Here is a 27492-nt window from a genome sequence, read left to right as displayed (position 1 = left end):
ACAGCACCGATGTCCATCAGTAGAGGAGTGCATAAGGAAAATGGTGGCATAGACCGTGGCCTACTGCCCTGCCGTAAGGAAGGACAAACTTGAAGCGATTATAGGTAAATGGATACACCTCAGAAATATAGTGTTAAGTGAAGTAAGTCAGATATACAAGCTCAAATATACAGGTTTCTCTTATGTGAGAAACACAAAGAACAGAGTAAAAGAGAAGTAAACAGGAATAGGGAGAAGTTCAAAGACTTCCCCAAGTTACAAATTTCATTGTTTAAAAAAAATTTCTATATATACACTAATTAACTTTATTGGTACTATTAGTATGATTTAGTTCATTGGAAACAGATTTGAGAAAGAAAGAAAGAAAGAAAGAAAGAAAGAAAGAAAGAAAGAAAGAAAGAAAGAAAGAAAGAAAGAGACAGACAGACAGACCGACCGGCAGGATAGCTCAGTGGACTAAGCGCCTGCTTTGGCAAGCACAGGGACCAGGGTTTGATCCCCGGTCCTGCGTGCCACACCAGCCCCACCTCTGGGATGCGCTGAGCCAGCCACCAAGTCCAGGCATGGTGGTACATGCCTGTAATCCCAGCGCTTGGGAGGCTGAAAACAGGAGAATCAGCTGCAAGTCCAAGCTGCATAATGAGACCCTGTACCAAATACATAAATGAAGAAAAGAAAAGATTTGTATTACTGTTTTTGGCTTTTTGGTAAGAATGTTTTTGTTTTACATCTTGTACTCTGAGTAACTACTTAGAAGATAGTGATATAGGGGACTGAAATTCCCGACTGGAAAGATACCTGGGATGAGTTTGTGTTCTCTAAAACTGAAGAATGAATTTTAGGAACCAGCAGAGGTTAAGAGCAGAATATTTAATCGGGGAAAGAAAGCTTCTATCCAAGAGGGACAGAAGGGGGACCGGGCATGTTGCCCCAGAAAGCTACCATTCCCAGGGATTTTTATAGAGTAAAACCATGTGGTGAAGTAAGTCTAAGGTGGAGAATGTGGAAACTCGCTTGGGTGGGCATGAGGTGGGACCAAACTGTGGTCAACCAATGAGATTACAAACACCATTGCTCAGGTAAAATTGATTAGATTCAGGACTAAATGAGGAAGCAAGTCGTGTATCAAGCGGACATGAATATAGAACAAGACTTTGTCCAGTAGCCAGCTGGTAGTAGTGGGATTAGTGACTCTTCCTGGCTTCCTCAAGGTGGTGATCAATCCCGGACGCTTATCTTTACGGAGGTCAGCATTTGTTCGATCTTTGGTCTGTAGGGTTGGCCCACCCTGGGAGCGTCCATCCCTCTTACAGTTGTAAGGTATCTTGTCTTCCATTCTGTTTCCTTGAGGGCCTGCCCCTGGCTGACTGCCTATAATATTTCTATCTAATTCAGCTGCCTACAATAGTGATACACAGTCTAATTACTATTGTTATTATTTGATTGTGAAATTCTGTGGGTTTTTTCATAAAGAGAAAAGATTTTAAAGCCTTCCGTATACGCAAGTGGTGCATGCTGCTTAGCCACAGTAGTGCTTCCTTGTCATAATTCAGCATATATCTGGGCTCCTTCATGCTCCGTGCGCCTGGGGGTCTTAGGCAGAGAGGCCCAGGGTGTGGTCGGTCCCATGAGCAGCTGCCCCTGGGCCTGCCCTGCTTGCTTCCTCCCATTTGGAGAGGTGGCAGGCCCCAGGGTATTTCTGTTGCTGCAGTCAGCACAGAGCCAGGAGGACGCTGACTGTAGTTGCAGAGCCTTAAGCTTCACCTCATGCTCCAGATCCACGCCAGAGCAGCTGGGAGTGGGCTGGCTGTGCCAGCAATTGCTTCTCTCCTCTCCCTAATCCCCTTCATTCTGCTGCTCTTCAGCACCCCTCCCTCGACGTCGGCCTCTTGCCCAGTTGTGATGAGATTGAACAAGTGGCTTGGACTTGAAAGGCGACCCTTAGCCATGCTACCTCTCCCCGCAGTGACCCCCCCCCTGCCTAGCGGGTCTCTTGTCTGGGCCGGCCCCGTGCAGTGCTGCTCACTGTACAGTGGGGGTGCTGCCCACCCTGGGAGCCTGGCCTTGCTGCCAGTGCCATTAGGAACACTGTGACTCATTGCAAAGCAAAGACACTGAGAAACTTCCAGTCTTTTTGTGGATCTTAAAGAACAGTTTATGCTCTGACACCAGTTATTAAATCACAGCACAACTAGCTTTGAGATGAATGGAAAAATACACTCTGTGTGTGTGTGTGTGTGTGTGTGTGTGTGTGTGTGTCTGCTTTACTTTGTCATTACCAGGTCAAAATGTTATGGTTTTATTTAAAAATTCATCCATCTCTTTCACAGACCCAGGCTTTTATGAAGAAAAAAAAAAAAAAAGAGGACACATAAACTATTCTGAGTCATTTTTCCATTTGTGTGGACTTTTTCAGAGGGTGTTGAATTAAACTAATTCTAATTTGTCTCACTGCTCAGATTGATGAATTTATCAATATTCTGATTACTGATTGTCTCCTGAAGGCACAGGGATAGCAGTCCAGCTGTGTCCAGAGGGGCAGGAAGTGTCAAGTATTGGGCAGCAGGGACTGGCCTGTGCCAGGAAGGGCTGGGAAGCCCCTCTCCTGTCCCCAGCCTGCCCCTTAGTTGCCAGGGGGACTAGCAGGAAACAAAATCTTCCCTAGTCACAGAAGTTTGAAAGAAATAAAACAGACCTGGTGAAGAGCAGGTTAACCCTGCTATTTCATTTCCCTTTCAGGAAGAGCGCAGGCAGGACCGTAATATAAAGTGTTTGGTTTCACATCTGTTGCAGGAATCATCCTCAGCATAAATCCATTTTTCTTTAAAGCATCCTAAAGCACCCAGGAGCTCCTCCTCCTGTCATCCCTCCCCACCCTGCAAGTTCCTCATGGCCACAAAGCAGCTGACAGACTTGGCTTTGCCACCAATGGAGGGAACCCTAAGTCTTAGAAGTAAGAATTTCTGTATCAGTGGTGTCCTGCTCACCGTGAAGGCCTAAAAGAAAAAGCAACTAGATCAGAAGTGTGGTCAAAAAATGAGACTGTCTCACGTCTCAGCTTTACGACTAGAATGTGATGGTGGACACGTCACCAACCTCTTGGGGCTCCAGGTCCTCAGCTATAAAACTAGATCAGTATTTTCCAAAACATATTTATTATATAAACCCTTCATTGTGAAATAAGTCTGAAAAATGCTGTTCACCTTGTATACTTCCTAAAGACTCATCTTAGAGACAGGTGTGCTGGTAGACACCGACAGTCTCACCACTGGAAGGTCTGTGGCAGGAGGATCCACGTGAGTTTGAGGCCAGTGTGGGTTACATAGTCGAGTTCAAGGCCAACCTGAAATACATAGTGAGACCTTGTCTCAAAAAACAGACAAAAAAAGACTATCATTTAATGAAACACATCAAGGGACTCAGGGTTCGATCCCCAGCATGCTGTGCTGGCCACACCCCGCAAGACACACAGAGATGGCAGTTGAGACTGGGTGTGATAGTGCACCTATAATCCCAGCGCTTGGGAGGCTGAAAACAGAAGGATCACTTACGAGTCCAATCTATATAGTGAGACCCTGTAGACCCTGTACTAAATACATTTGAAAAAGAAAAAAATAAAGAAACATCAATGAAGAAACATATTCTTAACTCAGCATTTCTCAAATTTATCTCACCTGGAACCATTTTTCTAATAATGCTGAATGATATTTTGACATTTTGAGAAATGAGGTTCAACTTCAAAACAGAATGCTACAGTTCTATAATCTATCACATGCTGTGCTGACCATTTCTAGCTTTAAGTAGCTTTACAGCTTTCAAATCTCATTCTTGGGAAAAAGAAAAATAATTTCATATGTGACAAGGTGACTTCTGGTTTTGAAAACTGAACTGAAGAGTCAAAGCTATTGTTCAGACCAACACAGTGTCACAGTTGGAGTTGGGAAAAGGTATTTGGGGACTTCTGTTTTCTCCTTCACCCTTCAGGTGGCCTTTGGGCATGTGGGTCAATTAATTATTCTGTGAATTAATTATACTCAGCACTATATTCAGTGCACAAAAGAAATAACAAAATTAAATCAAAGGCCCCTAGTGTGTGAGTGTGTGTGTGTGTTTGTGATGAAATTTCAAATATTAGAGTAAGGCAAAGAATGATTGAAAATTCTTACTCTGACAAATGTTAGTACGTATTATTAATTATCTACTGAGAAAATGCAGAGAACAAGGAATTGAAAGAACAACTAGATCAGGGATTGATTGGGAGTTATCAGAAAGGGAAAGGTGAAAATAGGATCAGCAAAGAAAGTGGTTTCATAGTATCATGAGAAAATAGAATTTTACCTATTATAAATATTGAGGCAAAAATTAAATTCTAAGGTCAGCCTGTAGACCCTGGACTAAATACATTAAAATAAAAAAATTTTTAAAAGTTGATCTTCAAGGGGCCAGGGAGATGGCTCAGTAGAATAAGTGCTTGCCTGCAAGTACAGGGTCTTGAGTTCAATCCCCAGTTCTTCAAAAAAAAAAAGTTGGTCTTCAAGAGCTGGGCATGGTGGCACATGCCTGTAATCCTAGTATGAGTATTTCTGCACGTTGGAGTCCAGCCTGGGTTGCATAGCGAATTCAAGGTTAGCCTGTCAGAACACCAGAGAGGAGGAGGAAGGAATAATGAAAAGGAGGAAAGAGAAGGGGGAGTGTCAGTCTGCAGCAGACACTGGGTAGCTTGGGCGTCTCTCCTTGCACCTCTCTGGCTGCATCTCCCCAGTCTCTCTAAGGAAGCCCCTCGTCCTCTGCTTCCCACGTATGTCATCCTCTAGGCTGCTGTTTTGGGTCCTCTCCCTTACCTCCCACTGGCCTCCCTACAGGGCAGCTCCACACCAGCACCTCCTGCCACAGCCATCACACAGGACTTCCTGGCCGTTGGGCACTGCCCAAGGCAGGGCAGGCACCACACCATAAAGCCCACGCAGCAGCCCTTCCAGCCCACACTTCCTGTGCACCGGTGTGTCCGGGCACCTCCAGCCATCTGTCCCGTGGAGTGCACCGGCCTCTCAGGCATAAGGCGGCCACACTGATCTTGTCATCTGCCCAGACACTCGCTTCTCCTGTGATCGTTCCGAGTCACCTCCTCTCAGCCCACATACTCAGGTGGTATCAGTTGTTAGAATTGTCCCTTTAAATGTCTCTTGGATGCTAAATTCAGTCGCATTCATATCCAGTGCCAGAGCTGAGCCACATCACTTATGGGCTGAACCTCTAGTGTTTTCTGTGCAATCTCCTCAGCCGGGGCTGCTCCCCAACGTCCTCCTCACTGCTCTTCCAGTGATCTCTCCTAAGACAGCTGCAGTAATAATGATGTTTCCCCACTAAACAGTCTTCCAAACTCCCTTTAGAGGGCAACCCTGACCCTGGCTTACCAGCGCCCTTCCTGGCCTACTGTCCTCCCGACCCATTCTCACCTCTACACACACCTTTAAATTCCACCCATCTGGGCTGTGTGTCCTGCTGTCTCAGACTTCCGTGCTGTTGCACAGGTGTTTCCTATGCCTAGAGACCCTGTCTCTTCCCATCAGCCCCTGTAGCACCCCTGGCCTTCCTCTGGAATACAGTTTGCTAAAATCTGTTATGTACATTTGCCAGCTCAGCATAATAAATGTCATTGTGTATAGCATAAAAATAATCCGGGGGCCAGCGAGATAGCTCAGCGGACTAAAGTGCCTGCTTAGGCAAGTGCAGGGACTGCAGTTTGCTCTCCCAGGAGAGGCTGAGCCAGCCAGAGTCTGGGCATAGTGGTGCATGCCTGTTATCCCAGCACTGGGGAAGCTGAAAGCAGGAGGATCACCATGAGTCCAAGCTATATAGTCAGACCCTAAAGCAACCAAATACATTGAAAAAATAATATTAAAGAGTATTAATTAAAAAATAATATTAAAGAGTATTAATATAACAATAAAGAATAAATTGTTAAAAGGACTAGGAATTATGTCATTTAGGTCTATATCACCCGTACTTTTCACAGTACTTGGCATATAGTAGATACTCGGTGAGTGTGGAAAGAAAGATAAATTTCTATTGCTACTATAAGATCCAACATTCACTAAATAAGTCTCCTGATAGTACTATAATCAACTATGCCATGTTCAGATCCTGTAAATTAAAGATATTTTAATAACTTTTTGCCTCTTAAGAGTTCTAAGAGGAAACAAACTTCCTTACCTTATTTATTTATTTATTTATTTATTTATTTTTATTTGAATTGAAGTTGGGACCTTGCATTTGCCAGGCAGGTGCTGTGCTGCTGAGCTATGTCCCTGGCCCTCCATTACTTTTCTTTTTTCTTTTTTTTAATGTATTTGGTACTGGGTCTCACTATGCAGCTGGGACTCATAGTGAGCCTCCTGTTTTCAGTGTCCCCAGCGCTGGGATTACAGCTGTGTGCCACCATGCCCAGTATAGGTGGCCAACTTGGAGCACCCAGGGGTGGGGCCGGTGCGGCATGCGGTGCTGGGATAGAATCCCAGTCCCTGTGCTTGCCTAAGCAGGCGCTTGGTCCGCTGAGCTATCTCACAGGCCCCTCCATTACTTCTTTATAGTTAGCGTTTTCCTGTTACTTAAGGGCAGCGCTATTTCAGCCTCCCAGACTTTTGTGGGGTTTTTAAAAATAATTTTATTGAGAAACAAATAGCAATGAGACAGTTTTAAAACCAATTACTAGCACAGTTTCAATAATAAATACAGGGGCTGATGAGATGGCCCAGTGGTCTAAAGCACCTACTTAGAACAAGCTAAGCAAAGCACAGGGACCGCGGTTCAATCCCCCAGCACCACATGCCAGCCAGCCCCGCCCCCTGGTGGGCTGAACTGGCCACACACACACAATAAATGAATAAATAAATAATTTAAAAAGAAATAATAATAATAATAAGTACATTGCATATTGTTGTCTTAGTGTTTATTCATTGTCAGACTTTTGTAAGAGATAGATACCCAGTACTGCTAAGTTGATAAACTGCCTTGGCTGGATTTGAACTTGTTTGTTATCCTTGTTTCCTTCTCTTTAATGAGCTAAAGCTATTCAACTTGTTCCTCATTGGTTGTTAAAGTAAAGATCTAGAACTGACCCATCAACCAGCAAGAGTGTATGCACGTACGCATGCTTTTATGTTAATCATTTTGTAGTTGTACTTATTTGTTTAAATGTTTTCATTTGCAACTTCAAGGAAGAAAAGCAAACATGTGAGATGGTACAGTAGAGGAATCCTTGGCTTCTACCATCACACCTGCCACATACCAGCTATGCAGTCCTACACAATGTGACCTCCCCTAGACTTAGCCTTGTCATTGTCTAGTGGAAATACTTGCATTTAGAAATATTTTTAAGGCCTGCCATTGGGTGCTTTGCTCACCCCAGAACTAAAGTAGCTGTGCTTCGGGATAGGGCTGTAACTCAGTGGTAGAATGTTTACCTAGTAGGTGCCTGATCAATCCTCAGTGCCACGAGGAAAAGAGAAACCTAAAGTTTTCTGAACATAGTGGCATACATCTACAGTCTTAGCTCCTTGGCCGCTTGAGGCATTAAGATTGCAAGTTCAAGGCCAGCCCAGACAATTTAGCAACCACCTGTCTCAAAATTAAACAGCATTTTATGGTGTACACCTGTAGTCTGAGTACTCTGAGAGGCTGAGGCAAGAGGATCATAATAGGTGAGCTTATTATACTAGTTTTTCTTTTGCTGCATAACAGATTTCTCCCCCAAACCCCTGTCTTTACCAACACCTAGTATTATGTCCCACTTTCTATAGGTCAAGCTTTATAGCTGCTGAGTATCTCTGTTCAGGGATTCCCCTAGGGTTGCAGGAAGTTGTCCACTGGGACCTGTGATCCCATCTGAAGGGTGAACCCCAGTTCCTGTGCATCCAGCTCACCTGGTGGTTGTTAGTGAGCCTCTTTCCACTTGGGCTTCTCCAAAGGCTCCTTTTATCAACTCACTTCTGCCCTCCCAAAATTCCTATCTTGACACCCTAACCCCAGTACTCAAGAATGTGACTGTGTTGAGAGAGACACCTTTACGGAGGTGATTAAGTTAAAATGAGGCTAATAGACTGGACCCCAACCCAACCTGACCCCAACCCTTCTTCCAAGAAGAAATTTGCACACAGAGACGTGAGGGATGTGTGCACAGAGGTATGACCCTGTGAAGAAGGCATGTGGGAACCAAGTATTGAGGCCCAGCTGTTATGGCAGCCGTAGTGAACTAATACTGCTGCCTTGTGACAGGACAGCTGGCCTCCCCTGGGCAGCCAAACCATGAGACGGTGAGACAGCCCATAGCCAGTGGCCATGACCTCTTTACAACCTAACCTTGTGAGCAGCACTGCATAGTACTTCATGTGTATTCTCTTCGAAGTCATTCAGTCCAGGCCACCTTTAATGGGGTAGGAATGACTTAAAGGAAATTATAGGAATCACCAAAGGCCATCTCACAGGGTGTCCTGGTTTTATTTCCATTTTTTTGTTTTGCTTAAACAAAAATGCTTTTAACAAAATGCTTTATTTTTTTTTTCATAATTTTATTGATAAATAGCAATGAGACAGTTTCAAATCAAATCGCTAGGACCGTTTAGCAAAATGCTTTAAAAAGCATTTAGAAAGGACCAGGGAGATACAGGATCCTGAGTTCAATCCCCAGTACTGCAAAAACAAACAAATCAAAAAAGACCAAAAAAATGAAAGGAAGAAAGGAAGAAAGGAAGAAAGGAAGAAAGGAAGAAAGGAAGAAAGAAAGAAAGAAAGAAAGAAAGAAAGAAAGAAAGAAAGAAAGAAAGAAAGAGAACATTAAGAAATGAACCAGGCAAGGTGGTGCACACCTGTAACCCCAGCTCTTTGGGGAACAGGGGCCAAGACAGGAAGATTGCAAGTTCGAGCCTCCTTGGGCAATGTAGTAAGAACTTGTTTCAAGGTAGAAAAAATTTTTAAAGGCTGAGGCTGTAGCTCACAGTGGAGGACCTAGGCTCAATCCCTACTGCAAAGAAGGAGAGGAAAGGAGAGAGGAGGGAAGGAGAAAGAAATGAAGGAAGGAAGGAAAGGAAGGAGAACAGGAAGAAAAAAAAGAAAAAAAGACTCACCAAATGTATGGACATCCTGACTGACTTAATCTGTAGGCCATATTACCTTTCTTTGAAACTGTTAACAATCTGGAAGAGGTAACATTTTGTCATTTAGGGTAAGGTTCTCTAAGAGTAAAGAAGAATCTTCTGGAGACTAGAACTGCAAAGCAATGGTACAGTGCCTCCTTAAGTCAGGTCTAATCCGGTGATCCTCAGGCAAGGTGCACGGTGCCTGGTGCCGGAAGTGAGGAGCAGAGAGGAGGGTTAGGAGTGAGAAGCAGAGAGGAGCATCCTAGGTTAGAAAGTGCAGCCTAGTGGAATTTGATGCATAGAAAGTGAAAAGAAATTTATATCTTTCATAAAACAAACTTCAGCAGAATCTTGTCTGATGGAGCACAGGTCAAGAGATTGGTCTGATGGACACTCAGACCATGTGACCCCTTTGTGGTCACAGATGGGGCAAAATGAGAGAGGCCACTGAGGGCTGTTCAGAGCTCCATAGTCCCCAGAGAGGAGATGGTCTAGAAAATCCTGGGGAGAGGAATAAAGATGGTAAAGGGGCTGTATGGATTCGTTCATGACAGCTGTAAAACAGCAGCCGTATCCAGGAGACCTGAGAGAACTTATAGGAAGAACTTTACCTGAGGAAGACTGTGGTTGTGGCACTAACCCAGGCTTTAGGAAAAGGACACAGGGGACATCTGCCTTGTGATGATAGCAAGCTGACATCCAATTCCCCTTGGAAGTACACTCAGTTCCCAGTAGCTACAGCTTCTAATGTTAGCAGCACCATCAGCTTGATGGTCTCATGCTTGTCTGAGCGGCAGGGTCTACGTGATAGAGCTGTCAGTATTCCCGAGTGCGGTCACACTTCTTTTCTCCAACAGACCTCCTTGGGGATTCTCGTGTGAGGGTGCTCTGAGAGAAACCCCTTTCCCTTTCAGTGCTCTCCGAGATGTAGCACGTCCAAGTAGGTTACGTTCCAGTGACTCAGCTCCTACTCTCCTGGACCTCTCTTCTGGGTGGGCCTTTTTTGAAGAAGATGAAGAAGCTGTTTCCTGTTATCTCCTGGTCAGAGACAGACTGAGCATAGTCTCTGTTTTGGTTTTCCTTACAAAGAGCTGCAGAACCAAGGAAGAGAGTGGAAGGGTCTTACTAGACCCAAGCCCGCACTATGGATGAACTGGACAGTTCCTTGAAGTCAGCCTTTCTGAGGATAAGGAACAGTTTTTGCAATAATATGGTTAGGTAAAAGATGCGGAAACAGAGTCCAGTGTTTTGTTCCCATTTGTACACAGAGGGGAGGAAGAATGGACATTGATGTGTGCAGTGTCCCAAGAAACGCTCATATGCAGGGCTTGTGCAGAGCAGGGCTGGCAGCTGCCCCTGAGCTAGAGACCTTTGGTGGCATTGATTTCTTTCTTTTTTTTTTTTTTTAATATTTTTTTTTATTTTTATTTTTTTTACATCTATTTAGTGTGTGTGTGTGTGTGTGTGTGTGTGTGGCCAGCTCAGCCCACCAGGGGGCGGGGTGGCTGGCATGTGGTGCTGGGGGATTGAACACCGCGGTCCCTGTGCTTTGCCAAGCTTGTTCCAAGTAGGTGCTTTAGACCACTGAGCCATCTCTCCAGCCCGATTTCTTTCTTTAAAAAAAAAAAAATCGTAGTTTATTATCAGTACAATGATGAAGGACAGGTCTTCAAGGGGCAGGAGCGGGCCCTGACAGCAGGGAGGTGGCCCCCACTTGCCAGTGATAAGCGGGTTCCACAGCACCATGATGACTGAGTCCCTGCGCAGGAACACCTTGGAGATGTAGCGGTCCTTGTTGGCCAGTTTGGACTTGCTGTCCTTGCTGCTCTTGGGGACCTCAGTCCACATCTCCTTCACGTTCTCCACCACCATGTTGCAGTGCCTTCACCCAGCCTCGGAGTTTCTTCTTGTTGTGGCAGTTGATGAGCACCTGGGTGTTGTTCTTGACTGATTGGGTCAGCACAGAAAGTGGACCCGTGTTAAATTCCTCCTCCTCCCGCTTCTGCAGCTCCTCTGGGGTCATCTCGCTCTTGGGCTCGTTGAGCAGGCTCATGGTGAGTTGCAGCCTCCGCATTACTCTCGTCTCCCCTGCGTTATTTCCTTCTCCCTTTCCCTTCTTTAAAAGTTTATGAATGGGTTATTTTTACACAGCGCAAATAGAGAATTTTTTTAAAGAAAAAGGAAATGAAATTTAAATTATTATATATAATCTTACATTGATGTTCTATTTTTTGACATAGTCGTTTGTTTTCCAGTTCTCTCTCCTTTTTGTCATTATAATTTTTTTACAAAATTCAACTATCTTGATAGTAGTTCTTACTTGCTCTTTACCAAGTACCATAATTTTTACATAATTTTCACTTATTAATGAAAGCAATCATATAAAATATTTCTTACTGCTTTATTTTTCAGCTGAGATATATATATGTATTTCTCTAACTTTTTATGTTTTGTTTTTATTTTTTATTTTGTTTTGCTCTATTTTTGTTTTTGAGTTTCATTTTTTGAGACAAGATCTATGTTCGAGGCTGACCTTGAATTTACCGTATAGCCCACAATGGCTTTGAACTTGTGGTGACCTTCCTGCCTCAGCCTCCCACGTGCTGGGATTACAGGCGTGTACCACCACACCCAGAAGGTGCTCTTTTAAAAAAAATAGGGAGTTCTAAGATTAGTTTGTGACCAAACACCAGCTAGCAGTTTGCTCCAGCAAAGGCTAGGACGGCCCTTTTGCGCCGGAGCACACTGGGCCAGTTCTGCCTTCAGGTTTTGCTTGCATTTTCTTTCTCTGGACTCATCTTAATATTTTATTCACTTTTAGAACCTCACCTTTTATTTTTACTCTAGTAGTCTTGACATTTGGGTGTCCATAGGTGCTGTCCGGAATATATTTGATTGCAAAAAACTGAACTCCACTCTTAGGAAGAGTGCCTCTTTTTCGCGGACTCAAAACTGATATGCCGGAGATGGCTATGAGAACTAGGCGCGGTCAGCTCCTCCTTCTCCCTACTCTTTCTTTGCCTCCTACTCTTTCTTCCCATCTTTCTTCACCCCTTTCCACAGCCTTCCCGGCCCCCCCATTCCTTGCTTTGTGTGGCTTCTTCACTGTGCCACGGTCAGATGGGGGGGTGTGGTACCGGCAGCTGCAGCCTCACTCAGCCAGCCCAGCAACAGAAAGTCCAGAGAGCCTTCTCGCCCTCTTTCGTAGAAAGCTCCCCCAAGAAGAACTGTGGCTGACTTGGCTCGCATGACAAGACTGCCTCTGAAAGACGTCGCTGGACTTTGTTTGGCCAACTCTAAATCGTCTGCCAGTGTTCATGATCTCCAGCCTGTGGCAGCAGTATCGGTGGCCTGGCCGCTGTGCCTGGGTTGGAGTAAAGGAAGAAGAAGGGTGATTTCGCAGAGCAAGTGAGGGAAGCCAGAAGCAGATAGGGACAAGAACCAAAATAAATTTCCCCCACTAATGCAGGGTTAAATATGACAGTACCTACAATAAACATCTCGTGTAATGCCTGGAGCCGAATAAATGATAGCTGAGTGTCTGTTACTATAATTAAAAATGCAGAACCTTGAGAACATCACACTAAATGAATAAACCAGTCACAAAAGGAAAAATACTGTATGGCTCCACTTATTTGAGGTTCCAGAGCATAGTCAAATTATAGCGGAAGTTGAATGGTGGACCAGGAACTAAGGTGGATAAGAAGTTACTGCTTAGTGGGTAAGGCGCTGTGGTGGTGTTGTGGAGTGGGTGGTAGTGATGGCTGGGTAACAGTATGAATGTGCTTCCCACCTCTGAGCTGCACATGTGAAAATGTGGTTAAAATAAATGCTGTAATATGATGTTCTCAAGGTTCTGTGTTGTATCATGTCAGAATTTCCTTCCTTCCTTCCTTAAGGCTGAATAATATTCATATATATATATATATGCAGTCAGCAGGATCTTGGCCTTTCCAGGTTCTTGTTGTGAACAAACAATTGGGCAAGAAAATGCCCAGAAGGTAACATGGCTTTACATTTATTGAAGGGCCAATTAGAGGAGGGAAGGAGGAGGCTCTGCACCAGGCTCACAGTGGCCGTGAGCTGCACGGTGAGGCCTGTTTACATCCTCCATGTCGCATCCAGGCCAGCCTCTCAAAGCCCTAAGTGGCCTTGTGCCAGAAGAATCGAAGATGGCATTTTCTGACTGGCAGCAAGTGCGGCGGCAGGAGGGGGGGGCGTGTGTCCTGGAGCTCTGTGAGCGACAACAGCCATCTGCTAGTCCTTGTCTGCTGCCTCAGTGCCACATGGGTTGCTTCTACTTTTTGATTATTGTGACTAATGCTATTATGATCGTGGTTGTACAAATGTTCAGGTCTCTGCTTTCCTTCCTTTTGGTGATTGCCCAGAAGTAGAATTGCTGGATCATGTGGTAATTCTCTGGGTTTTTTCAAGGGTCTATTGCCCACAGTAATTCCACCACTTTATACTCCCACTCTCAATGCATATGGGTCCTGTTTCTCTGCATCCTTGCCAATATTTACTACCTCCTATTTTTTGATAGCAGTCCTAATGTGTTTGAGATAATTTTAATACATTCCCACCAGCCTGAACCACTGGTGGTATATGCATGACTGTCCCACCACACCCTTGGTGGTACAAACAGACCTGATCACTTTTATCAGTCTTTTTACCAATAAAATTAATAAGAGGCTGCCCAGTGAGACAGTCATGCATGGACCACCAATAGTTTTGAAATTATACCTCGTAACTCAGCAGTAGTGCTCCTGACAGCATTAGCTTTGGGGATGAATGGGACAGAGAATCCTGTCAGCGTTTTCAAAGTCAAGTTTGATTAATAGCTGAGCGGTAACTCGGGCGTGTTCCCAATCCCAGAAGTCAGAGCTTGGTGTGTGGCTCCGCCACATCCTGAGAAAGATAACTGTGAAACTGCGAGTGGATAAATTCTCCTAGGAAAGAGAATAAGGAAGAGCAGCACCACTCGGGAGACTGAGGAGGAGGAAGAGACACAGGGGAGACCCCAGGAGGTGGCCTTACGGTGACCACATGCAGAAACAGTGGCTGAGCTCTGAGGTTGACAATGATGGTTTTTTAATGGCCTGAGAATAAAATTTTGTTAAGCCATTTTCACCTGACAGTACCCTGTAGTATCCTTTAGAATGCACCATTTTCGTGTGGCTCTCAATCAATCTGTGAAGCACGTGAAGTACAGATACCGCTTTCCATATCACAGAGGAAGAACCTGAAGCTCAGAGACTCAGGTCCCCTGTGGTCATTGCTGACCCTCGGCTTCTCAGGACAGTCTGTTTGGGGGCCTCCCACAGTGTGTTTCTCCCCTCTGGCATCTAGGAGTGGGACATCCCTGCCTGCTCAGGACTCCTGCAAACAGGAGATATCACTCCTCTCACCTTCCTCTGAACTAGTAAGGAATTTGACAGTCTGCCTTCTCACAGTGGATTTTAAACCATGAGTTATGACCTAGTCGTGAGTCACTGAATCAGTTTAGCAGGTCGCATCTTGGCTCCCTGGAGCCAGCGGCCCATGACCCTTCCGAGCTGTGCCTTCAGTAACTTCTCATTGGTTATTTGAACCCAGTTGCAGTGGAAATCAGCCAACAACCCAGAGTTGGAGCGTGTCTGTGTTACAGTGCAGAGAGCTGATTGAGCAGCGACCACCACCCCAGGGGAACAGAATGGAATAGAAAGAAAAACACCAGGACCCACGCATGGTAAATGGAGCGTGAGGCTTCTATAAGTCATGCAGATATTCATATGTGTGTTCAGTAGCCACATAAGATGTATTTCTTACGAAACATTATTCTCCAAAACAAAGTGTTGAAGTCCCTAGTCTGAGTCCCTTCATTTCCTTCCAAATTTCCCCAATAGCTGGCAGGCTGCTCCTCAGATCTTCAGGCAAAAACTGGTGTCCAACAGCCTCTAACTTACTAGTGTTCTAATTTTTCAGGCTGAATGTTATTTTATAATACATAAGATGCCTCCCTACATTAATGTGCTCTTCTGGACTCAAAGCTGTGTAGAAAACCCTTAAACCCTACCAAAGATTGTCTAAAGCAAGCAGAGAACAATAATCCTTAGTATAATCACAGCCAGGTGGTGAGAGACAGGGGCATAGCAGATGCCAGGTGAAACCACCCAGCACTGTTTGACTCTACCACTCTTCATTTCCAGGGTACTCACTAAAGAAATTAAATCTTTTTAAGAAAGTAAAGTTAGCCAACCCTAGTGACATGCGTGTGATCCCAGCACTGCAGGAGGCTGAGGCAGGAAGAGCAGGATTGCAAGTTCCAGTCCTACTTGCCCTCATGAGACTCTATCTCAAAATAATTTTTTTTTTTAAAGTTTCAAAGCTGCAGGCAGCTCCAAGCAACTTAGCCCTCGGTGCACAGCGCAGTGCAAGAGAGCAGGCTCCTGGTTTTATCGTCAGCACCAAACAAGGGAGGGAGGAGGCTTTCACTGAACTGAGTTCCCTTCCTTACAGTGTTTGAGTTGTCTCTTAATCTAGATTTTATATATAGACAGAAATATATTGAATATACTTGAGTGGATTAGGCTTCAAAACCAGAATGATAAATCATGGAATTAGATCTCATGAACTTTGAATTAGATCAGGCTTGCAGTTTTTAATTTTCATAAAAGGGTAGTTATTAAGCATCCTCATGTAAGAGAGCTGTCAGATACGTTAAATAAATGGTCTTCTTTTAAAACATCTACTATCGAAATGCAGTTACAAAAAGAAATATTTTTCACTGAGTAACATTTAAGTTGTCCAAAGATACCCGTGTGTGTGTTTGCTGTGTGATGTAACTTTAGGCATGATATAATTTTATCGCATTCATTTTTTAGTTTATTGAAATTAAAAAATGAACCAGAATAAGAGGCAGCATAGTGTTCTAACAAGTTTCTAATAGTTAAATACTTTTTCAGAAATGTCATATGTATTTTTTAGAATTATGCTTATTGTATAAAAATACCAAAACTCTAGGACTTTAATCAAATTATTAAACACTCATTTGCAAATAGAATAGCACTCCTCCCTTGACTGTGGACCTGCGGGGTCGTGTTGCCTTTGACCTGCTTCGAACTGGGGGCTGCCACTGTTCGTTTCCCCAGCGAGCGAGGGCTTCTGGGAGGGAGTGCAGTCACAGGGCTGCTGTGGCCATCAGGGCCTGGCCCCCACCAGCTGCATTTCAGAGGGACTCGGAGGCTGCCCTTGCTCTGAACAAACCCCTTGCAGCTGTGCCCGGCGCCTTTGTGTCACCCAGACAGGGTTTCATGAAATAGATCTGCCGCTCTTGTGCCCGTGCTGTTCCTTCCTCCATGTTGGAGCTGTGCCAGGGAGGTGGGGGCAGCAGGTTGGCCCTTGTGCCCCAGCTGTCCCTCTCCACGGCTGTCACTCAGGATAAAAATAAATGGACTCATCCACTTCCCTTCTCAAACCAGAACATTGCTGTAAGAGAACACCAGGGCCCCCTGACCCACTGGAAAGGCCTTGCAACAAATCTGAGAGACAAAGTCTTTGCATTTAGTAATATTTAAATTACATTTTAAAAATTTTATTTATTTTATTCACTTCAGACAATGGGGGGTATAAACAGCTGCGGTTATATGTTCACACGGTTTGAGGTTTGGGCCTTTGTACTGGCACAGAAGTCGTGGTGAAGTCTCCATCTTTTCTGATCAGGGAAAGCTGGTGGTCAGATGAACACACTGAGAACTTACTTTCACACAACTGGGGGGAGTACACTGCTCTAACTAGAGTCATTGGGGAAGTAGCCTCTAAGTCCTGAAGAGCTCTGGGTATGATGGAGCATGCCTGTAATCGCAGCACTTGGGAGGCTGAGGCAGGAGGATTATCCTGAGTTCAAGGTCAGCCTGAACTACATTACGAGACTTTGTCTTTAAAAAAAAAAAAAAAAAAGGCCTGAAGGACCAGGAATGTGCCTTTGGGTGTGCACTGGAGGGAAGCTAGGGAGAGGAAACAGCGTGAGCGCATGCCCTGGGGGATGCTGATTTTGGAAAGGCAGGCAGGTAGGAAAGCCCATCCAGGAGGCAACTATTGAGATAGAGCGTCCAAGGACCAGGTGAAGCAGGGCCCAGTGGACTAACAAAGGACCTGTGTGGGTGCCAGGGAGAGGAGCTCACGGGAGCACAGCTGCTGCTGTATGGGGCGGGGCCCAGGAGGTACTGAGATGACCAGCCAGACATGGACGTGCTAGCCACCTGCGTGTTTAAGCTGCTTAGAGAAGTGGATCTAAACCTGGTGTGGTGGCCCATGCCTGTAATCCTAGCACTGGGAGGTTGATCCAGGAGGATCTCTATGAGTTCAAGACCAGCTCAAACTGCATAGTGAGGTCCTGTCTCCAAAAAAGTAATTACAGAGGTGGATCTAGAACATAAGTATGGGTAGATGGAAGAAAAGGTTGAGGAAAGTTGTACCAGGGAAATACTATCTGAAAGAAAAAAAATCCAACAAGTGATGATTTTCAGGTTAAAAATTTAAAAAGCTTATTAAGGGATAAATGTAACCACATAGCTGAATATTCACCAGAAAAGTACTCAATCTGTTGTTTCAATAGTATATATAATGATTTGTTAAAGACTTAACAGATTTACAAAGAAAAACAAGAATAAATGTACCTTTATATTGCGATGTTTTCATGTAACTCAATTAATTGATAAACCAACTGGTCTGAAAATCAGTAATGTTCTAGCAAATGTAAACCACCCAGTCGAGAGCTCTGAGCCACTGGATCTCAGCAGAGCATCACTAAAGAACGAGGCGTGCAGTGCACTGCGCGTTTCAAATGCCATATTACCCAACAATAACAAGATAATGGGGAAGTCTTCAGAAGGGTGGACAAGAGGGAAGATTTAACTCACTAAGGTGTCAAAACACAATTAGAAAATGTGGTCTCCGTCATCGGATTACAGTGCCTGCAGGTAGACGGAGGGGCCAGGTTCCATCCCTGGGTCTGCCGCGCCGCCCCCCGGGTGCGCTGAGATGGCGACTGAGACTGGGTGTGGGCGCGCACCCTGTAATCCCAGCTCTAGGGAGGCTGTAAACTGGCACATCACTACGAGTCCGATCTAGTAGTGAGACCCTGAACACCCTCCCCTAAAATACAAAAAAGAAAGAAAAAATGTGGTCTCACACCAGAAGCTAAAAGAATCTTTAAAGGGAAAATGTATGCGGGGGGGAATACAGTGAGAGGAAAGAAGAGGCTGAGTTAACGTGCCAAGTGTCTGACTTAAGCTAAAAAAAAAAAAAGAACCCAGTAAATCTAAAGAAAGTAAAAAGTAAAGAAAAATAAACAATGATAAAGAGAGGAAATTCATGAAATAGAAAAATAAACGGTTGAAGAACAGAGACCTATATACCACAGAAATTAAACAGATGGTAGGAAAATATTACGAATAGTTTTATGCTGATACATTTTAAAATATTTAGTAAGATGTATTCAGTTTTAGAATTTAACTTTAAAAATTCATGCAAGAAGAAATATAAAATCCAAATATTTCTATAATTAAGGAAATTAAATGAAGAACAAAAATTCTCCCACAAATAAAAGGCCAGGCTTTGATGGTGTCATTGGTAAGTCTTTAGAAAGTATCCAAGGGGCAAATATTTCAACCTTCAAAGTACTTAAGAGAATGGGAAAGAAGGAAAAATTCTCATCTCTAGGATTATCTTAGTATCAAAACCTGACAAAGGCAGTTCAAAAAAATTCCAGAACTGTAAAACATTCTTAATCATGGATATAAATACAAAACTTCCAAATAAAATATTAGCAAATTGAATCCAGCAATGTTTTAAAAGATAATACTTAACCAAATCTAGTTTACCCTAGAGGCCTAACAACTGTTTAATATTTAAAGATTTCCCAGCACTAGGGAGGCTGAGGCAGGAGGATTGCCTCCTTCTACCCCTTTTTGAAACAGAGTCTTAGTCATTCACTAAGTTGCCCAAGCTGGGCTCCAACTTGGGGTCCTCCTGCCTCAGCCTCCCAGAGTGCTGGGGTTACAGGCTTGAGGCCAGCCTAGGCTACATAACGAGTTCAAGGCCAGCCTAAAACTACACAGGAAGACACTGACTCAAAAAACCAAAATAATAACAATAATAATAGACTAATGTAATTTATCAAAGGGAACATATTAAAGAGGAACAAAACTATGCTCTTCTCATTAGAAACAAGTGCACGTGTGGTAGAGTTCAGTATCCACATTACTTTAAATATCCTAGCTAGAAGGGAACTTTCATCACCTAATAGCAAAAATCTCTAAAAAGCCAAAAGTAGACATCGTATCCCAGCTGGGAAACTTAAAGTGTGTGTTCCCTTGAAGGTGAGAAGTAAGATGAGAGGGCACGCTGTCATATGCCTGTAACCCCAGCGCTGTGGGAGGCTGAGGCAGGAGGACCCCAAGTTGGAGCCCAGCTTAGGCATCTTAGTGAATGACGAAGACTCTGTTTCAAGAAGGGAGGGGTGGAAGGACTGGGGATGTAGCTTAGTGTGAAGACCCTGGGGTCCATCCGTAGTACCGCAGGAAACAAAATGAACTGCTTGTGTGTTGTGGTAGAAAACCTTAGTTGGTAAGGTAAAGGAAGAAAGTGACAGGAGGGTCAGAAAAGAAGAAATAAGTTATCGTTGTTGTGAGATGTGGTATAATGTATTTAATTGGAAACCCAAAAGAATGTTCAGAAAACAATTAGCTTTGTAAGAGGGTTTTTCAAAACCAGTTACATGTCTGTATATGGACAAGAAACAAAGGATGTGACTGCTAACGAGTTGCCCTTCCAGGGCTTTGAACTCTATGTTGTATCTAGGAGTGAATCTAACAAAAGTTATGCAAGACTTGTTCATTAAAATATATTTAAAAAGCCCTATCAAGATTCGCTCAAGGGAATGGTGAGCTGTCCTCATACACAGAGGAGGACTCTCAGTTTGGTAAAGGTGGCAGTGCTCCCCAAAATTGATCTGTGGCTTTGAGGAGGGATTTGTTGTTTATCTTTTTGAAGTTTGGTACAGTGGTTCCAAAATGTGTAACTCAGGATAAGTCGGGAACAGAGTGGAGATGGGATTTAAAGAAAAAGAACTGAAGGAAAACCTCAAAATAGAGCTTTTGTAAATAGGAGGAGGAAAGTTTAGAAGAAGGGGTGGAGAAGACAAAGAGTTAAAATATGTTTTGTTAAAAAAAATGTGTTATGTACCATGTACAGATCCCCTGATGAGCATGGTCATTACGAACTGCCAACATGCACTAACAGAAATAAATAAATTTTAAAAAATTATTTGAAAGGAAGAATACCCCTGTACTCCTAAAGAATGGGGACAAGAGCAGGGGCTGGGTGTGATGTGTCATAGTCAAGTAACAAGAATCACTGTCAAGCTACAATGTACTTACGAGAATGTGGTGATGGCACAAAAGAGAGAACCCAAAACTGGTCACTGAATGGAAACAATTTATTACTGAAAGACATTGCAGTTAAAGAAGTAAAAGATAGAGTACTCACTGGATAACAGGACAAGGAGACATTGCATGGGAAGAAATGTGATTAGATACGTGCTTTGCACTATGCATATGGGCTAAAGACTTAACTGGGAGGAAGCAAAAGTGTGAACTGTAGAAGGCATTAGAGGACAGTGTCACTGGGACCATTGTATAAGGACGTTTTTCAAATAGACCCAAAAAATGCAGCATGTAAGGGTGAAAATTCATAAATCTGACTTTGTTAAAATTATGAAATTCTCAGATACCAGGAAGATATTATAACGCCCAAGTCCTTATCCATTAAAGACAGGTCCTGAAATATTTATGGGGGAAACAGTGTAGTCCCTCGAGCCTTCTTTCAAAGTGCTCCAGAAAAAAAAAATGGGAGAAAAATAAGACAGAAAAGATGGCATGTTAGCCAGGTGTGATGCCTCACACTGTGACCCCAGAGGCTAGAGTGGGAGGACTGTAGGTGTAAGCCCACCCCGGGGAGCACAGCCCACCCCGGGGAGCACAGCCCACCCCGGGGGGCACAGCCCACCCCGGGGAGCACAGCCCACCCCGGGGGGCACAGCCCACCCCGGGGAGGACAGCCCACCCCGGGGGGCACAGCCCACCCCTGGGGAGCACAGCCTACCCTGGGGAGCACAGCCCACCCTGGGGAGTACAGCAAGCCTGACTATTGGGATTAGAGCAAGCCCCAGAATGTTGCCGGCTACCAAAGCTAGACAGGAGCGTGGATGTGCGTCACACTGCTATGTGAATCTGCATTTAAAATTTATATTTAGAAGCTTTTTTCTTCAAAAGAAAAAGAAAGAAACCATCAATTTTTATTATAATACCCTGGATTTTCTAGAAACCTTGATATTTTAAAAATATTTTTAAAGGTTACCTATTAAGTACTTGTGATCTGAGTAGTCCTTACCTTCTAAATTAATAAGTTATAAAACAGTTTTTTAAAAATACCATAAAGAGATACGTAGCACCCTAGGTGAACGTATTTGCCGAACAGAATTAAAACATGTTTCTAGATATTAATGACTAAAAAATTATTTCTAGACATTAACCAGAACACTTCTAACATTTAATAAGCAGCTTTTTAGAGATCAAAAGCACAAGCAACAAACAGGAAAAAACAAACTGGATATCATCAAAATTTTCAGTCTGTCTTTCACAGGACATTATCAACAAAGTGAAAAAACGACCCACAGAATGGAAGAAGATATTTACAAATGACATAGGTGATAAGGGACGTGTGCCTGATACAGAGAACCACACTGTGCAGGAGGGAAGGACTGCTTGTTTCGGCTGGACTAAGGGCCGTCGAAACTTATTTAACCAAGAAGATAGTGCCAATAAACCTATGTTTTGTTTTGGGGTTTTTTGGCGGTATCAGGGATTGAACTCAGAACCTTGCGCTTGCCAGGCAAGCACTTATTCTACTGAGCCATCTCCCCAGCCCTATGAAAAGATCCTTATGATCATTAGCCAGTGGGGAAGTGCAAGTGCAAACCCAAGCAGGGTAGCACTCCACACCCACCAGGAGGGCCATAATGGGAAGGGACCACAGCAGGTGTTGGCAGAGGTAGAGAGAGAGGGGACCTGCACATGCTGCTGATGGATGTTCGGTGGCTCGGGTCTGGCAGTTCCTCAAAGGGTTATGTATACAGTTACCAGCAATTAACTTCACTCCCAAATCCACACACAAGAGAAGGGAAAAGATGTGTTTGAACAGAAACTAGTCCACAAGTATTTATAGCAGAATTGCTAATAAACAGCCAAGAGGCAGAAGGAGCCCCCAGGTCCATCAACTGATGACTGGATAAATATAGTATATACAGACATACAATGGAATATTATTCAGCCACAAAAGGAAATAAAGAACCACTGCATGCTATAGTGTGGATGACCCTCAAAATACTATGCTACGTGAAGGACACTAGTCACAGAGAAGCGCACATTGTGTGATTCCACTTCTGTGGACTGTTCTGTCTAGGCAGATGCTATAGAGACAGTAGATTAGTGGTTGCTCGGGGCTGGGGTGTGAAAGGTATGGGGTGATTGCTGAGAGATAAAGGGTTTCTTTGGAGGGTAACGAGTTCTAAAATTGATTGTGGCAACTGGATCCACAACTGAGTATAGTAAAAACTGTTGAATTTTCTTCGTTAAACAAGTTCATTGCATATGTGAATTCTGTCTCAATAAAGCTGTTTTTAAAAGATAAGTAACAACTGCACAGGCAACCAAAAGCCACGTGCACGGGTTTCATGGAGGCAACCTGTCTACGCTGTGGGGGCTCGAAAAGATGCTCAGGCAAAGTGGCATTTCAAAGCCCGGGACCATGTCAGTGTATGTGCATGCGTGTGTGTGTGTGTGTGTGTGTGTGTGTGTGCGCGCACGCATGTATGTGCATGTGCGTGTGGCCTCTTGTCTTAAATGTATTCCCGTGGCAGCATGGAGGAGGTAAGGCCTGTGGAGTGATTTAAAGTGGCCTTTTTACATTGGATTTTTTAAAAACAAGAGACTCTGAGAAAGTACTAAACCGAAACATCTGACTTGAATTTTATGTTCTCAGTTTTTATTTTGTTTTATCAGAATGCTTTTGTAAAAGAAAATGCTCTTATGGTTTGATAATTCTGCACATTTAATATTTCTCTGTCATGATCCTTCACAAGATTCTGAGGTCTGCATTATTAAATTACATTTTTTTACCAATTTAGTCTCAAGTATTGTTTAATTGCTTTAAATTTATAAGTATTGTACACTACAAAGAAAAGGAAATGTGTTTCCACAGGTCCTATGTTGTGAACTAAAGTGAGCCAACTTTCTTGTGACCTCTTGGTGACCTGTCGGTGACAAATATGTGTAATGAGTATATTCAAAACAAAAAGATGCTCAACCTCAGCCAAGTCAGAAAAATGCTAGTCAAAAGCACAGTGGGATTCGCCAAAATTCTACCCTCAGGGACTTGGGGTGGTGGCATTATTTAGAGAAGTGCGGATGGCAGCATTTGTGACCCAGCAGGCCCCTGGCCAGTGTGCGCCCGAAGGAGTCCTTGCAGCTGTGTAAAACTCAAAGCTCTAAAACTAAATCCTATATTATTTAGGTTAGGTAAATACATGTGGTATTTACCTAACCTAATTTATGTTTATCAAAAATGTACCAATAAGGGCCAGCCAGGCAGCTCAGCAGATTAAAGTGCCTGCTTAAGCAGCTGCAGTGACAGGGTTTAATCCCCAGCATGCTGTGCCGGCCCCACCCGCGGGGCCCACTGAGGCTGTGATTGAGACTGGGCATGGTGGCACACGCCTGTAATCCCAGTGCTTGGGAGGCTGAAAACAGGTGGGGGCTTTTTGTTGATTTTGGTTTTTTTGTTTTGTTTTCTTTTGTTTTTGGCTGGCTCAGGCTGCCTTAAGGGCAGGTCTGGTAGGGCATGTGGATCTGGGGATTGAACCATGTCCCCTGCATGTGACTGGGTTTGCCCAAGCAGGTCTTAAACAGCTAAGCTAACCCACAAGCCCCCAGGAGACTGAAAGCAGGAGGATCACTATGAGTCCAATCTTGGGGGTGGTGATTCTTTCCTTAAACTGGGTGCTGGGTGTCCAGATATATGGCGGTCCATGGGGATGGGATGGGGGCAAGGCACAATTGTTATCACACAAGCCCGCCCTGGGGGAAGATTTAGAAAATCTCAAGCATGGAACTATTTTTCCATGCAGTTCAAAAGTGCTAATGCTAAAATATGCTAATCTGATAAGAATTTCTAGAAAAGGTGGACATACTTACCATCATCTACAGATAGGAGAATCAACAGGGATAATTTTTTTTAATTAGGATATTACAATGTTTAATGGGGTTTTACTAGACTCAGAGTTTCTTCTACATCATTCTCCCAATAGCTGGGACTGTATGTCTGTGCCACCAGGCCCCGCAAAAAGGAACAAAATGCTTGCATTCTGCCAAGCATAGTGATATATTCCTGTGGTCCCATCTACTTGGGAGGCTGAGGCAGGAGAATCCTCTGAGCCCATGAGTCCAAGACCATCTTGAATAACACAGTGAGAACCCTATTTCTAATTTAAAAAATTAAAAGAATTGTTTTTATCCACAAAAAAAGAAAACTACCTTCCCCAAAACAAGAATCACAGAACATAAAAGCTTTAAGATTTCCAGCAAAAGTGGTTAAAATTAAAAGTTTTGTACTTCGAGATGAAGTTCACTAATTGGGACCACCACTTGTTCCCTCTCCAGGTGTGATAAATCAAGTGCCACAAAAGCTCGCGCTCTCCTCCCTGTCACTGTCACTTAGTGGGTCCCTTTCTCTTTTCCAGATCCCACTACACTGACAGATGAGCCACTCACGTCTGCCCGCGTGTGACGGAGGCAGCACTTGCCAGCCTGCAGGGTGGCTGCGGTACTTTTTCTGCTTCAGAGTCCCCAAAGCCTTCAAGCAGCGGGACAGTGGATGGTTGCCATCAGCCAAGCCTAACGCCTAACGAGACAACAAGAGAACAGATCCTCTGGCACTGGAAGGGACTTGTCAGCAGTACACTCGGCTGGTGCATTTCTTCCCTGGCGAGTTCACCTATCTTCACCTTCCCCCGCCCCAGCCTTCGTGGGTCTCTCTGCCCCTTTCCTGCTGCCGCACAGAGATGATATAAAAGAGGCTCTTTGACTATTTCATTGCGTTTCCTCTTCTGTCCCAGACTGTATTAAGTTTTCTTTATAACTGCTTAAAATCCCCTCTGCATCACCCATCATAGCTGTTCTTCCCCTCTGAAGGACCTGGGGAGAGAGACACGGGTCACAGGTCCCCAGAGCAGGAGCCACGGCCACGCCTGCTGACAGGAGTCAGGGTAATTATTGATTTCTAAGATGAATAAAGTCATTCTATTTTCCCCCCATTTTTACTTATTTCCCAACAATCAGAATTCATAAGCAAGACTGAAAGGGAACCAACTTTTCATCTGATGATTTTTTTTTTTTTTTTTTTTTTTTTTTGTGGAACCAGGGATTGAGCTCAGGCCTTTGCACTTGCCAGGGAAGTGCTTATTCCACTGAGCCATCTCCCCGGCCCCTTCATCTGATTTTAAACAACTTTTAAAACTTCATTTTACACTTGATCTTAGCCAAAAGGCCAAAAAGCGATTCAGCTTCATTTTAGAAATGTGAGTTACCCACAAGTAGCAGCTCAGCAGATGGTGCAGTAGCTCCCGCCCCTGGGAAGTCTCCGCCCACCCATGGCAGGGGCTCCTGGCAGGCAGAGGGTCTTCAAGTGCTCCCTGGGGTCCCGCAGGTTGCCTTCCTCCCAGCCTTGACTGTCCCCACCCGACTGCGCCCCTCCTCCTTGCCTCTCCCAGGTCCACCTCTGGCTTCTGCAGGAGGAAAGTGCAAGCTGGATCCAGAGCCCACCGAAGGGCTGACTGAGGTCCTGAGGGCAGTGAGGCCGAATCCAGAGTCTGCGGCTGCCTAGAGACTCGGTTGAAACCCAAAGAGAAACACAATACCCACAAACACAGCAAAAGGGATTGTATTGTCTTCTTAGTGATGAAAACAAAGTGAATGTCGAGCACTGTGTGCTCACCTAAGTCATAGAAGAGAAGGCAGAGTGGATTCTGCTCCTGGGACTTCTAGGGAGATGCCTGAGGACCATCTGAACTTTTTGCCCACTTGGTTGTGGGTTGGTTAGCAGACAGATTAGTCTTCCAAGTCCCTTAAGGACATGCGGTACCCAGAAACAACTCAGTTGTTGAAGGAACTCAATGACTGCTAGGGGGAGTGAGGCAGAATCCAGAATCTGTGAAATGGGGGACGAGATGAACCTAGTCACAGAACTCAGCAACTGCAGTGCTTGGAATTGTCCAGGGTAAACAACCAGAACTAGGTCCTTGGCTGATTTCTTACTTCATTCACTATGCACCGACCAGATCTCTCTCTCTCTCTCTCTCTCTCTCTCTCTCTCTCTCTCTCTCTCTCCAATTCTCCAATGTCCCTCTATCTTTCCACAGACCACTGAAGACAAAACCACCGAAGACAGACACAGCGTAACATGTGGTGCCGGGTATCGAACCCCAGTCCCTGCGCTGGCCTAAGCAGGTGCCTAGTCTGCTGAGCTATCTCGCCAGCCCTCCACTGTTTTTAATACAGGAGTACCATGCTCACTTAAAAATGTGTGGAGTGAGCATGTGTTCTGTTTTCTCTGGGATAATTCAGCAAATATATGTCCACTGTTTTAGTGATGTCTTATGAGGTTGGATAAAAGGGGAAATTTAGTCTAGAGCAAGGAAGATTATTTTCTTTTCCTTATTGAAGCCTCAAGGAAGGACTACTAATGTCAGATGTACTATGCTGCTTCTCAAAATGCAGTTCTTAGGCAACCGGGATCAAACTGGGGCACCAGCACCACCCCACTCCAAAAGACAACTCTAGAGCTGATGTGAATGGAATGGGATGCTCGGGACAGCAACAGCCGTGGCTGACTCTGACCTCCAAGGGGTTCCTGGGGTATGATCAGGGTTTTAGGGCAGGGACAGGGTCTCCAGAAGGATAGTGGAAGTAAATGGGCACCCATAGGATGAAAACAGAAGCATTTCGAATTGACTGGGACATGGACAGAGCACGGAAACGTGTGTCTTGGTGAGCCAGCTCAGGAGTTCAGGAGGAGCAGGTGCTCACGAACCCGATCACACAGGCATGAGCAGCTCCAGACATCCTTAGCTTCAGACCTTCTCACCAGTGCTAACGTGAGTCACTGAGGCAGGTGGCTTCCAGGAGCTCCTAGATGGTTTCTCACACCCTGCTCCCTCACTGCGGATGGCTGCTTGAGGTGGACATTAATGCCACCGCAGAAT

General features: G+C 44.4%; 1 protein-coding gene and 1 pseudogene across 7 annotated transcripts in view; one reads left to right on the top strand and one right to left on the bottom strand.

Moving 5' to 3' along the window:
- Positions 1–25329, top strand: part of Ttll5 (tubulin tyrosine ligase like 5) — a 316364-nt gene extending 291035 nt beyond the window's left edge. For 5 of the 7 annotated variants that reach the window (XM_023702383.1, XM_023702377.1, XM_023702375.1 and 2 more), the window contains one exon: positions 24973–25329. The gene's annotated coding sequence lies outside the window, so the exon portion shown is untranslated. The remainder of the gene's footprint in view (positions 1–24972) is intronic. The other 2 variants (XM_023702403.1, XM_023702397.1) reach the window with 1 other exon arrangement.
- LOC101569388 lies at positions 2862–11187 on the bottom strand (annotated as a pseudogene).
- Positions 25330–27492: the final 2163 nt, after the last annotated feature.

This window comes from Octodon degus, unplaced genomic scaffold (genome assembly GCF_000260255.1).
Source record: "Octodon degus isolate 3935 unplaced genomic scaffold, OctDeg1.0 scaffold00007, whole genome shotgun sequence".
Classification (NCBI taxonomy): Eukaryota; Metazoa; Chordata; class Mammalia; order Rodentia; family Octodontidae; genus Octodon; species Octodon degus.
The sequence above is the reverse complement of the archived record's forward strand: the minus strand, read 5'-3'. Positions and strand labels throughout refer to the sequence as shown.